Source organism: Coenobita brevimanus, chromosome 71 (assembly GCF_032717465.1).
Source record: "Coenobita brevimanus isolate Jiangsu-jjx chromosome 71, ASM3271746v2, whole genome shotgun sequence".
Classification (NCBI taxonomy): domain Eukaryota; kingdom Metazoa; phylum Arthropoda; class Malacostraca; order Decapoda; family Coenobitidae; genus Coenobita; species Coenobita brevimanus.
Window position 1 is genome coordinate 4,135,207 of NC_137024.1, and position 14,192 is coordinate 4,149,398.

Consider the following 14,192-nt stretch of genomic DNA (forward strand, 5'->3'; position numbering starts at 1 on the left):
CTCTCATCTTCCTTTTTTTCAATTCCTTGAGTCATTTCATCCCTCCTTCCTTCTCTGTCACTTTCCTTCCTTGTGTCACTTCTTCCTTCCTTCCTTCTGTCATCTTCCTTCTTTCCTTCCCTTGTCACTTCTTCCTTCCTTCCTCTCTCATCTTCTTTCTTTCCTTTCCTTGAGTCCTTTCTTCCTACTCTGTCATCTTCCTTCTTTCCTTTCCTTGAGTCCTTTCTTCCTTCCTTCTCTGTCATCTTCCTTCTTTCCTTTCCTTGTCACTTCTTCCTTCCTTCTGTCATCTTCCTTCTTTCCTTTCCTTCAGTCCCTTCTTCCTTCCTTCCTTCTGTCATCTTCCTTCTTTCCTTTCCTTGTCACTTCTTCCTTCCTTCCTTCCTTTCCTTGAGTCCTTTCTTCCTTCCTTCTGTCATATTCTTTCCTTTCCTTGTGTCACTTCTTCCTTCCTTACTTCTCTGACACCTTCCTTCTTTCCTTTCCTTGAGTCCTTTCTTCCTCCTCTGTCATCTTCCTTCTTTCCTTTCCTTGAGTCCTTTCTTCCTTCTCTCTCATCTTCCTTCTTTCCTTTCCTTGTGTCACTTCTTCCTTCCTTCCTCTCTCATCTTCTTTCTTTCCTTTCCCTGAGTCCCTCCTTCCTTCCTTCTTTCCTCTCCTTGTGTCACTTCTTCCTTCCTTCTGTCATCTTCCTTCCTTCCTCTCCTTGTCACTTCTTCCTTCCTTCTTTCTTTATTATACCTCCCTGAACTTCTTTTTAGCATTTTTTCTCTTCCTTCCTTTTGTCACCTATTATTTTTCCTTCACATCCTCCTTCCTTCCTTCCCTTTGCTTCATTTAGTGTTTCTCTGCTTTGATATCGCATGTGTGTGTGTGTGTGTGTGTGTGTGTGTGTGAAAGGGGGGAAGCAGCCACCGTAGTTCCGTAACACACACATACACACAACTATACTCTTTTTACCATAACCTGTCCTAAAATCAACACCTCTCCATCTTGAATGCTGACTTGTATTTAGATATTAACACTAGAATACGATGCTAGTCACGAGGAAGTGCTATGGAGAGGACGTAGAGCCATGGTATCGTCTTCTGCAGAGATTTACGTGAAATAAAGATGCAAAAAGGATAAAACTCTAGGCCAAGTTAGGGTAAAAAGACCAGAGTACCAGATAGAGGAGTCAGTACGGTTTATTAATATTATTCTTCCTTCAAATACCTTTCACCCCCTCTGCTTTTTGTGAGTCTCCTATGAACTCCATGGATATACTAAACAAGACTCCAGTGCCGGGAAGTAGGTGCGAAATATTTGAAAGTGATATAAGTGTCGAAAGTGAAAAGTTATAAGTATTTAAGAACATGTGGTCAGGGATAAAAGTGGAGTACGCGTATTTTTCCACTGCGTCTCTCCTTCATCGTTCTCTTTTCCATTTTCTCCCCCTATTTTCCAGGCGTAACTTAGATTTTCAGTCCGATGGTGTATTATTTCGTTCTTGCTACCTCTAGACGATTTTACTCAGCTACGGCGCGACCTGAAACTGGGGGGATTGGTTAGACACAGCTTTCGTTAACCCATTCGTTCCCGGGGTGTTTTGATCTGAATAATATCGTCTGCTTGAAATATGTTTATAAATACACGCCCTTCAACCTCGCCAAGCCTTATAACTAGTTCTTCCCGCCCCAGACGATTTTCTTCATCTCAGGAAAGCGGCTTAGTTGTGAAGGGGTTGTTGCTGGGTATGGAAAATCCCTCCAATTCGAAACGTCTCCATGGCTGAATAAAATCGTCTGGGAATCGCACGAATATATAAAAAAATTGAGTCGCTGAAGTGAAAGGGTTAAGGGCAAAAGTTCGAATCCTCTACAAGTGATTCTTTTTTTTTTTTTTTTATGCAAGAAAGAAGGAACAAAAGGCCAGGAGTTTGGATTATTTCATTTTGGTAGGAGCGTAGTGTGGCTTTCTCCTGACTACCGTAGCCTAGCCTCGGCCCCCTACGACCTGAAGATAACATGCGAGATCATTATTATAAGATTGGCTGTTTGCGTTTTCATAGACAACAATAACAACAACAACTACTACTACTATTACAACTACTACATTAACAATACTACTACTACTACTACAAAACAATACTACTACTATTACTACTACTACATTAACAATACTACTACGACTGTAGCTTCACACAATCGTATCCGACAGAGTCAATCCAGACGTTGCCACGTTAAAAAGGGGTCTCAAAAATAATAATAATAATAATAATAATTTTAATAATAATAATAACAATAATTTTAATAATAATAATAATAATAATAATAATAATACAAGCAATTACTTTCTCCACAATAAAAAAAAAAAATACCACCACTACTACTACTAATAATAACCTTTTTACCTTTCTAGTTTGAATACCAGGCCTACACACCTGAGAAACAGAAATAGGGTATAAGTGGCTCTCTCTCTCTCTCTCCAGACCCAATTCCTCACCCCCATCTTTCTTCCCCTTATCTAAATCATCAGCCAATTCAATTTCATGGCTCAATCCTTCCCATTCTTCATTCGCCCTCCCGATATTACAATCCTGACGTTTATATGCCTTTGTTCCGCCACACACACACACACACACACACACTCTTTCCCACAGTGTTTGAGTCTCTACACTGTGCACTTTCCTTTCTCATACCTCTCCCAAGATGACAAGTTATCTTTTGACATTGTTCAGCTGAAAATTGAGTGGTGTGTGTGTGTGTGTGTGTGTGTGTGTGTGTGTGTGTGTGTGTGTGTGTGTGTGTGTGTGTGTGTTCATTCTTCCTTTTAGTTTTCATTACAATACCTCCATTTATATATTTCGCGTATATTTTCAATCACCCCTATGATGTTTGGACGTGCTTTCATATTGTAATTTTTGCTACCATCGGGCATATTCACTCAGCTCTGGAGAATTTTTCATAATGGACACATCTGGCAATTCCGTAACCCATTCCGTACGATGACCTCTTTTCTCGCTATAACCACACGATTTTCTGAAGCTTCTGGAAACCTCTACGTGGCCCTGGAAGCTGTCTCCATCAAACTATTCAAAATGGAAGCCTCAATGCAGACCTGGAACCTTTCTCCATCAAACTATTCAAACTGGAAGCCTCTACGTGGACTTGGAAGCTGTCTCCTTCAAATTATTCAAACTGGAAACCTCTATGCAGACCTGGAAGCTGTCTCCATCAAATTATTCAAAATGGAAGCCTCTACGTGGACTTGCAACCTGTCTCCATCAATCTATTCAAAATTTCACCGTCTGAATCTTATACTGCCATCATTTCTGTATTTACAGTACCGAAAGCAAAAATATACATCAACAATCCTGTATGTGGTGACAGATGGAGTGATGATGCTAAGTGTGAAGATGGGATAAGTTCTACGGCTGGTGAAGTAATGAGAACATGCAATAAAAATGGGCTATCAATTAAAAAAAAAAAAAAAATGGATGCACAACAGCCGTGGAGTTTTATGTACAGCGAAGTATGTTGTATGGATGAGAGAGGGAGAGAGAGAGAGGTGGCGGAGACATGGTTTTCAAGGAGAGTGCTGAGGGTGTGATGGGCGGTGAGGATTACCAATAAGGACTCTGGATAAGATGGGAACTGGCAGAGGAATGATGGCAACTATCAGAGCAAACGATTATGATTTATGGGACACAGTGTTAGCGGAGAAGAATTGGGGAGGTTAGTGGAGGGCCATGCGGAGATGATGAAGAATGAGGCTGACTAAAGCGCAAGTGTGGTGGAGGCGGAAGAGGAGGGGGGGATACCAAGAATGAGATGGAGGGATGGAGAGTAATATGAGGGAGGGGATGTGAGTTGGAGGAAGGGCAGTCAAATGGTAGACGACTGGGCAGCATGGAGGCGATTTGTTTGTGGCTATCCTTTATAGGATTAAGGCCTCTGGCAACAGATAGAGATAATCTTTACGTAAAAATACTGTAGATGACAGGCATAAGCGCATGACCAAATGTAGCAGTATGTGGATATCATAAAAGGGGTACGAATGGAAGATGATCGTCACCAGAGTTGCTTCACATCGCAGTGGAGAGGGAAGAATAACATGCCATGATTGCCTACGTCTTTTGTGACCTGGCATACAGAGGAGGAGGAGTACAAAGGAATGGAAACAGCAACCAAACAGCTGTTCCTTTCGAGGCTGCCTGTCACTAGACAGGTTATAACTAAATTATTTCATCTGTCAAAGACAAGGATAGGAATGCACCAAGTCTTCTTCTACCCACCAAACCCTCCAGCCAAAGCCGGGAGGAAATAGTGATATGGAATATCATCTATCTATCTATTCTATATACCTAGGCTGCTTCCCCCAAGGAAAGGGAGGTAGCCGAGACAGGACGACACACTCCCCATTTACTCATCCATTCAAACACTTTCATTCGCATCTTAGCCCCAAAGGGGAGAACGGACAGATCCTCACCGCACCACACTGCACAAGGGTCAACTGCGCAATGCAATCAGTGACATCCGCAGTAGGGCTCGACAGCAGAACTGGTTTACCCCTGCCACATCATAACAGACCCATCCCCTTACCCGCACCTGACCTGACTAGCTGATCACACCAAATGCGGGAGAATATCCCCTCAGGGCTGCGTCATCACTTATTCATTCACAATTTCTCTCCATTTATTTCTGTCACGCACAGCCACTCTTCCTTGCTCAACAGACATCCCTCTCGCATCCAGCGCTCTCTTCACACTGTCCATCCATCCTATTCGTGGTCTTCCTCTCAGCCTTACACCTCTCACATCAGATCTAGTTATCTTTTTCACCAATCGCTCATTATCCATTCTCTCCATATGCCCAAACCATCGCAACACCCTCTGCTCAACTCTACCAGCCATCTCCCGAACAACTCCAGTTCTCCTTCGCACTTCATCATTTCGCACCCGATCCATACGCGTCACTCCACACATACTCCTCAGACACCTCATCTTCATTACATTCAAACTTTTCCTCTCTGCTACACCCATATTCCATGTTTCAGCCCCATATAATGCAGTCGGTACCACAACACCCTCTTACAGCCTTCTCTTTACATCCATTCTAAGCGAAGGACATTTAAACACTTTTTTCATTTCTCCCAGCACCTTTCCTACTTCATTTATTCTAAACTTCACTTCTGCATCTATTCTTCCATCCACAGCAACATGTGACCCTAAATATTTAAAACAATCTACCTCCTCAAGCAACTCACCATTCAAAACTATATTCATCCCCCTACCATCTATCAACCTCGTACACTTCATCACTTTACTCTTATTCTCATTTATTTTCAATTTCCTCCTTTCACACACCCTTCCAAACTCCTCTACCAACTGTCTCAATTTCTCCTCTGAATCAGTCACCAGTGCAGTATCATCTGCAAACAGCAGCTGCTTCAGATTCCACTCTCCACCATCAACATTCACTAGACTCAGACCTCCACCTAAAACCCTTGCATTCACCTCCCTTACAACACCATCCATGTAAATATTAAACAACCAAGGCGACATCACACATCCCTGTCGCAGACCCACTCTCACGGGAAACAAATCACTCACAGCATTTCCCACTCTTACACACGATCTACTATTTACATAAAAACTTTTCACCCCTTTTAGTAACCTACCATCAAGTCCATACAATCTTAAAACAGTCCACAAAGCCTCCCTATCAAGTCTATCATATGCTTTCTCTAAATCCATAAATGCCCAAAACACATCCTTGCCTTTCGCTAAATACTTTTCACACACTTGTCTCACAGCAAACACCTGATCAATGCATCCCCTCCCTCTCCTAAAGCCACACTGCTCATCACCAATCACTCCCTCTGTACCCTCTCTAACTCTCATAATTAACACTCTACCATACACCTTACCTACAACACTCAACAGACTTATACCCCTAAAGCTAGTACATTCACACTTATCACCCTTGCCTTTATACAACGGGACCACACAAGCACTTGCCCAGTCAATTGGCACCATACCTTTCTCAAAGCACACATTCAACAATCTTACTAACCAGTCAACAATAGTCACTCCACCACCCTTCAGGCATTCCACAGCACACCCATCCATACCTGCAGCTTTCCCTGTTTTCATCTCCTTTACTGCCTTCTCCACTTCCTCCTTCGTGATCAAAGAATCATTCAACTCTCCCAACACATTTATTGCTTGCACCCTTCCATTCGCCACAATCTCAGCCACCCTTTCCTCCTCTACATTTAACAATCTTTAAAAATACTCTGCCCATCTCTTCCTTACTGCATCCATCTCAATTAACATCCTTCCATCCTCTGGTTTTACTCGTTCTTCCTTCCCAGACTCTCCCTTTCGCACCCTTTTCACCTCCTTCCAAAACATTTTCTTATTCTGTTGAAAATTCTCTGTCAGCCGCCTACCCCACCTCTCATCTGCTGCCACTTTAGCATCATGCACAGCCCTTCTTGCTCTATTCCTCTTTTCCTTATACCTTTCATATGACATCTCATCCTTCCTCTGCAGCCACACTACATATGCACGTCTCTTCTCAGCCACAGCCATACTTACTTCCTTGCACCACCATTCACTTCCTTTTCTTACACCACCACCCACACATCTCACACCACACACCTCTTCTGCATGCCCCACCACAGCACTCTTAAACAGCTGCCATTCCTCCTCCACGCTGCCATTTTCCCGATCTTTCACTGCGTTCCACTCATCTTTCAATTTCTCCTGATACTCTATCTTTTTCTCTCTTTTATCCAACTCACTCACTTTCAAAACCTCCCTGCCACACCTAACCCTCCTAGCTCTCACCCATTTCTTACCTACTCTTAACTTTCCCTCCACCAAGTAGTGGTCAGACATACCTCCACCCTCCCCTCTCAGAACTCTCACGTCCAACAATCTTCCTATTACAATTGGAACGTGGAATGTAAGGGGAGCAAATGATGAGGTGAAAGAGAGAGAGATTGTCCAGGTGCTTGAGGGTGCGAAAGTGGATGTATGTGGAATAACTGAAACAAAATGGAGAGGAGAAAGTGTGAGAGAATGGGAGTATGGATGAGGTATATGTGCAGGAGTAGGTGAGAATGAGAGGGCAAAGGAAGAAGTATGTATAGTTGTGAGTAAAAGATGGAAGAGGAGCATAAGACAGTATGGATCAGTTGGATCAAGGATTGTGTGGGTAAAGTTGAAAGTTGGAATACAAATGTGGGCGATTGTGTGTGTGTATGCGCCAACGCAAGATCGTGCTAGAAGAGTGAGAGAAGAGTTCTGGACAAATGAAGTGTGCATGGAAAAGTTTGGAAGGAATGATAGAGTGTTTTTGATTGGTGATATGAATGGTAAAGTTGGGAATGTGAAGGTGGATGGAATAGTTGGTGAGTGGGGTGTGCCTGCCGAGATAGATGAGAATGGGAGTGCGTTAGTGGACATTTGTGCTGGGAGGGGGTTGGTGATAGCCAACACCCTCTTCAGGCATAAAATGATCCACAGGTATACATGGCGAGTGATGAGAAGGGTGGGTGGTGAACTGAGTGAAAGGAAGGCAATGATTGATTATGTGTGTGTGGATGAAAGGATGCGAAGATGTATATTGGATGCAAGAGTTTATAGAGGTTGGGGGAGTGGACTTTCTGACCACTACTTGGTGGTGGCCAGAGTTAAAGTTCAAGTAAGATGGAGGAATAGAAGAAGGGAAAGACGAGAGGAAGGAGTAGTTGCAAGGAGAGTGGAAAGGTTACAAGAGGATGAGAAAAAGGCAGAGTATAAGAGAGAAGTGGAGGAACGATTGGGCAAATATGAGTTGGAGCAGATGGGGGACGTGGAAGGTGTGTGTAGAATATTTACAGAAGAAATATGTGCAGCATGTGATGTGGTGTGTGGAAGGAAGAGAAGACGGAGGGAGGTGCAAGGAACAGCGTGGTGGACTGAAGAGGTGAAACGGGCTGTGGCACAAAAGAAGAAAGCATACAATGAATGGATAAGAAATAGGGACGTGGAAGAAGTTGAGAGGCGGAAGAGAGAGTTATATGTAGAAAGGAAGAGAGAGGTGAAAAGATTAGTAAGAGAGAGTAAGAAGAGAGTGGATGAGGAATTTGGAAGGAATTTGAGTGTAAAGTGGAGGGACTGTAAGAAAATGTTCTGGAAAGAGGTGAAAAGAGTAAGACAGGGTGGAAGTGAAGTTAGCAGGGGAGTGAAAGATAAAAATGGTAGATTACTAGTGGAGAAGGGAGAAAAAGTGAGCAGATGGAGAGAACACTTTAAGGAATTGTTGAACGTGGAGGATGGAAGTAATGCAAGTATAAGTGGCTGGGGAATGGCTGGAAGAAGGAGGGAGGTGAGAAGACAGGAAGAAATCAGTAGGATAGAAGTTGTGGAAGCAATGAAGAAAGTTAAATCAGGGAAAGCCCCAGGAATTGATGGAGTGTGTGGTGAAATGCTGAAGCATGGGGGAGAGATAGTAGTAGAATGGATGTCGAAGATGTGCAGATTGGCCTGGGAGGAAGGTAGAGTCCCGGAGGATTGGAAGTCAGGTATAATTATTCCCTTGTACAAAGGAAAAGGGGAAAAAGAAGTGTGTGGTAATCATAGGGGCATTTGTCTTCTTAGTATAATAGGAAAAGTGTATGGTAGGATACTTATTGACAGAGTTAGAGAAAGAACAGAGAAATTAGTTGGAGAAGAACAGGGAGGCTTTAGGAAGGGAAGGGGTTGTGTAGATCAGATATTCATTCTCAGATCTTTAGTGGAAAAGTTTCTAGAGAAGGGAAAGAATTTGTATGTGGCTTTCATGGATTTGGAAAAAGCATATGACAGGGTGGATAGACTAGGATTGTGGAAAGTGTTAAGAATATATGGAATAGATGGGAAGTTGTTGAATGCTGTGAAGAGTATGTACGATGGTGCGAAGGCTGCAGTGCGTGTGGATGGTGAACTAAGTGAATTTTTCTCTTTGAAAGTTGGGTTGAAACAGGGATGTGTCATGTCTCCATGGTTGTTCAATCTGTACATGGATGGGGTAATAAAAGAGGTACAAGGTAGGGTAGTGGATGTTGGAGTGGCCCTGGTGAGAGAGGATAGTGTTTGGAAACTCCCTGTACTGTTGTTTGCAGATGATACCGTGTTGTTGAGTGAAGACGAAGGAGAGCTGCAAGGCTTGGTGGATGAGTCTGAGAGAGTGTGTAGGAAACGGAATCTAAAGGTGAATGTAGGGAAGAGTAAAGTGATGGTCTTTGAGAGAGGTGAAGTCAGTGAATGTACAGCGAGGTTGGATGGTGAGGAATTGGAAAATGTGAGTACGTTTAAGTACTTGGGTAGTGTGATGAGTAAGGATGGAGGTTTGGAGGGTGAAGTGCTTGAAAGGGTACAGCAGGGAAGAAAGGTTGCTGGTTCTTTGAAAGCAGTGATAAGAAACAGGGAAGTGAGCATGGAAGTGAAAAAGTTACTACATGACAGTATTGTGATACCAACTCTAACGTACGGAAGTGAAGCTTGGACGTTGTTGGAAGGACACAAGTCAAGAGTGAGAGCCGTGGAAATGAGTTATTTAAGAGGAGCCTGTGGAGTCACATGGAGAGACAGGCTGACGAATGAGGATATAAAGGAGCGTTGTGGTGTTGATGTGGATGTGATAGGAAGCGTTATGAGGAACACACTGAGGTGGTTTGGCCATGTGGAGAGGATGGAGGGTGAAAGACTGACGAAGAGAGTGTATGTGAGTGAGGTGGAGGGGGAAAGAGGAAGGGGGAGGCCGAGGATGAGATGGAGAGATGGGGTGGAGAGGTATATGAGAGAGGGGGGTGTGAGTTGGGAGCAGGGGAGTGAAATGGCGGGGGACAGGGCGACTTGGAGGCGATTTGTTTGTGGCCACCCCAAACGGGATTGAGGCGTCTGGCAATAGATAGATAGATAGATAGACATTCCTAGACACAACCACAGAGTCCATCAAAGCTCTATCAACAACCCTTCCACCCTCCTGTCTCACCCATGTATACTTATAAATATCTTTCTTCTCAAACAGCGTATTCCCAATCACCATCTCTCGCTCAACACACATCGCTATCATTCGTTCCCCATTTTCATTTCTTCCAGGCACACCATGCATACCAACTACGCCTTCAACTGCTACATTTCCCACTCTAGCATTCAGATCTCCCATCATTACCACATTCACATTCGCTCCAAAACTCTGCAGACACTCATCAACATCATTCCAGAAAGACTCCCTCTCTTCTTCATCCCTTTCACTACCAGGCCCATATGCACTCACAAACACCCACAACTCACGTTCAAATTTTGCTTTCACCCACGTCAGTCTCGATGACACCTCCTTCCATTCAATCACACATTTCTGTACTTCCGGACTCACTAACAAGGCCACACCTTCTCTTGCCCTTCCTCTATCAACACCTGACAATCTTCCATTCACACTTCCAAACATAGATTCCCCCTTCCCTTTCATCTTCGTTTCACTCAGAGCTAACACATCCAACTTTCTTCTCACAAACATTCTCCCAATCTCCTCCCTTTTAGCCTCAATCGTACTACATCCACACACATTCATAGACCCAATCTTCAGGGTACGGGGATAACTCCATCCCCCATCCCTTTCTCTGGCCTGTATCTTTTTAGGAACTAAAAAACAGAGGAGGGGGTCCCTAGTTCCCTCACCCCGCCCCTTTTAGTCGCCTTTTACGACACGCAGGGAATATGGTGGCAGTATTCTTCCTAACACAACCTGGCCGCAGAGTAGCAGTACCACCCCATTGTGCAGCCAGGTTGTGTCCCCCCCGCCACAGGGGGGGAATATCATGCAGCAGAGAAAAAGTTTCATGAAAATTTTATAAGAAAGAACGAAAGGAAATTATTTTCTATACCATATAACCTACAAAGGAAACACATCTAGTCAACTTCAGGAACAAGGTGTTGCTCTATGGTTAATGATACACTCTCCACGTTTTGAATAGGAAGACATAATAATTCATAAATATATTATTCAGAAGTGAACATACTTACCTGGGGTTAGATGACAAAATTAATACATATCCTGGCGGTACCGTAGTGCTTCGCTTTTTGTGAGTGGAAACAACTGCCAATTAATTTATGTCCACTGCCTCTAATATACCGGTAATTCGCCTGATCTACTGTGAAATACTTTTCAACCACTATATTATTCACATCCTTTGAAGATTTTGTATACTGTACTTGAATTAAATCGCCTCGTAGTCTGTGCTTAGTTATAGTTTCACCTCTCCTAATCATTCCACATATGGTTTATTTATCAATCTTGTTACCATAAGATTTTTGTCACCCTCTGCTGTATTCTCTCAAGTTTCTCCATATCTTTTTTTACAATACAGCGACCAGAACTGAACACAATACTCTAAGTGTGGGCATACTAAGGAATTATACGGGTAGGGATCAATATTTCCGATCTGTATTCAATATTCTACATATAAATCCTTTCAATGACTTTTTTGACAGCTTCTGTAAACTGTTGGCTTGGTTTCAGATCGCCTGTCATTATAATTCCTATGTTTTTATTCATGGTTTACACTATCAAGTTGAACTTTATCCATGCTATAACTGGCCCTTATATTTTTATGCCAATGTTTAGCACTTTATAATTATCAATAATGAATCCATTTCCCACATTCGGGACCAATTAAACAGCTGATCAAGATTTTTCTGAACTGTCCGCCTGTGCAATGCTGTGTCTGCTCTGTTACCTACTGTAGTATCATTAGCAAATTTAGAAATCTTATAAAACAGTCCTTCAACAATATCATTCACATATATTAAACAGGACAGGACCTAACGATGAACCTTGTAGTACAGTATTCCACTATGTCAAATCAGTCTGACACTTTTCAAATTATTACAACTCTTTGCCTTTGTGTGGTAAGCCGTCTTTGATTCACCCTTGCACACGCCACAGAAACCACGTGCATTAAGACTCTGAATGAGTCTCTTGTGCAGGACTCTGTTAAAAGCCTTTTGAAAATAGGGACAGACATCAACATTTTTCATCTTGTCATACATGTTTAATATGTCACTGAAAAAGTCCAACCAAAAACCATGTTGCAAATCTTTTCTGAGATTATTTGTCCCTAAGCATTCCACAAACTTGTCTCGAGTTATGGTCTCTAGCAACTTACAGACCAATTACGTTAAATTAATTGGGTGGTAGTTTTCCTGTTGTGCTTTGTCGCCTTTTTTGAGTATTCGGGTTACTTTTGAAAACTTACACTTGTGTGGCACCTTACTGTTCTTTGGTGTTAAAATGTTCCTAATAAAGGCTTTGATATTTCATCCTGTAGTTCCTTCAATTTGTGTGGAGATATTTTGTCTTGTCAGGACCCGGTGTTTTATTCACCTTAAGTTTACTGATTGCAAGTCATAATCTCTTTCACAAACTGTAATATCATTATGTTACCTTCTTCTATACGAACTGGGGAAATGCAGTAATCCTGCTTGCATAATCTGCTGCAAATACTGATGCAAAAAGAGTACAGGAGACCACTCTCAATTCCATATTAACAAGGGGGAAGCCCAATCCAATAAAGCCAATAATCTGGTAAGTCCAATGGTTCTCCCATGAAGTGGGATTTCAAGCACATCATGGAAAATAAATTAATGAAACAGCATACTCTAGTACTAAAAATGAAAACTATACTCATTTTAAATTAACCTGGCCCATAATTAAACAACCTTGTCATAGCATTTCATGCTTGGCCCAAGGTGGTGGAAAAAACCCACTACCAGCATTGGAGACTTTGTTCTGAGTAAGCAATCATGTAGGCCAGAGTGTCTGTAAGGTCCGTGTTGTTTTCCCATTTCCTGGATGATATCTGGTACGCATGACGGTTTGTCCGCAGACCTCAAAGTGTTTGTTAAATCTGATATCCAGTCTAGTGGGGTACGGTAAAATGAGGGTCCACTGTACTAAGAATTTTCACCAACTTAAATTCATCATTAGTATGCTCTCCATTATTAGTAATTATGATTCCAACTGTTGGGTTTTTTACCTTTTTGCTTCTGATGGAGCTGAAAAATTCTTTATGTATGATTCACTGATACTCTACTACCAATATGAACTTCATGGCTTTCCTTGCTTTTTTTATTTTTATTTTTTATTTTTTTTTGCATTCTGACAAAGGGCATCATATTTGTTTTCATTACTTTGATTCCTTGTGGCATTACAATTTTTGCGAGCAAAGCTTTTTTCCTAACAGACCATGCTTAATAGCAGAATTCCACCATCTGGGTTTTGCATTTTCAGCAGGCCTCCTGCAGTGCACTGGAATACAGTATACTACTTCACTGCTCTACTAAGAGTTTCTGTCAAAATTTGCCATGCATCACTGATACTGTATCTAACATTTCGAAGATTGGATGTCAATCACTAGCACCTACTTATGTTCATTTTTTTTTTTTCATTCATTGCCAGACGCCATGTATCCCAGACGGGGTGGCCAAGGGCTTAGAGTTAATTGTTTTACAGGGAGGGGCAATAATCCTCCACCAACCCCACTTGACACGTAGGGATGCCAACAGCATCTGGTGTTCCCAGGCGGTCACCCATCCAAGTACTAACCAGACCCAACGTTGCTTAACTTCGCTGATCGGACGGGAAGCGGTGTACTCAACGTGGTATGTCCTTATTAAAATTAGTTCTCTTATAGCTGGGCACTTTCTCATAATTGGTCTTAATACTGTCTTCACTAAATTTAAGATTAAATGTAAATATTCAATGATCGCTTGTACTAAATTCCTCTCCTACGATAAGGTTACTCCCTAAATTTTTTGATGTAGCAAAAAGAAGATCTAGGATGTTAGCTTCGCATGCTGGATAATTTACAAACTGATACGATGAACTTTCCTGCAAGTAGGTATATAGGTCTAACTCTGCAAAGACAAGGCTTTTCCCCACATTTCAGAACTGGTAAACTAAAATTGCCAAATATTATAGTGTTATTCATACCAGAGACTTCAGGAGTCTGACTGATGAATTCATTGTCGATACCGAGTCAATATCCGGGTGAATGATAAATTAAACCAAGTGATGGCTTGGTAATTACTGGATAGAATCCTCATTTAGTATATGAAAACACACCACCCCCTGCTCTGTTCTTCCTTTCAATACTGAAAATTTAACAACCTGGTAAAT

At 42.2% G+C, this 14,192-nt stretch overlaps 1 pseudogene; it reads right to left on the bottom strand.

Annotated features, from left to right (window-relative positions):
- Positions 1–13,572: 13,572 nt before the first annotated feature.
- Positions 13,573–13,689, bottom strand: LOC145406918 (5S ribosomal RNA; annotated as a pseudogene).
- Positions 13,690–14,192: the final 503 nt, after the last annotated feature.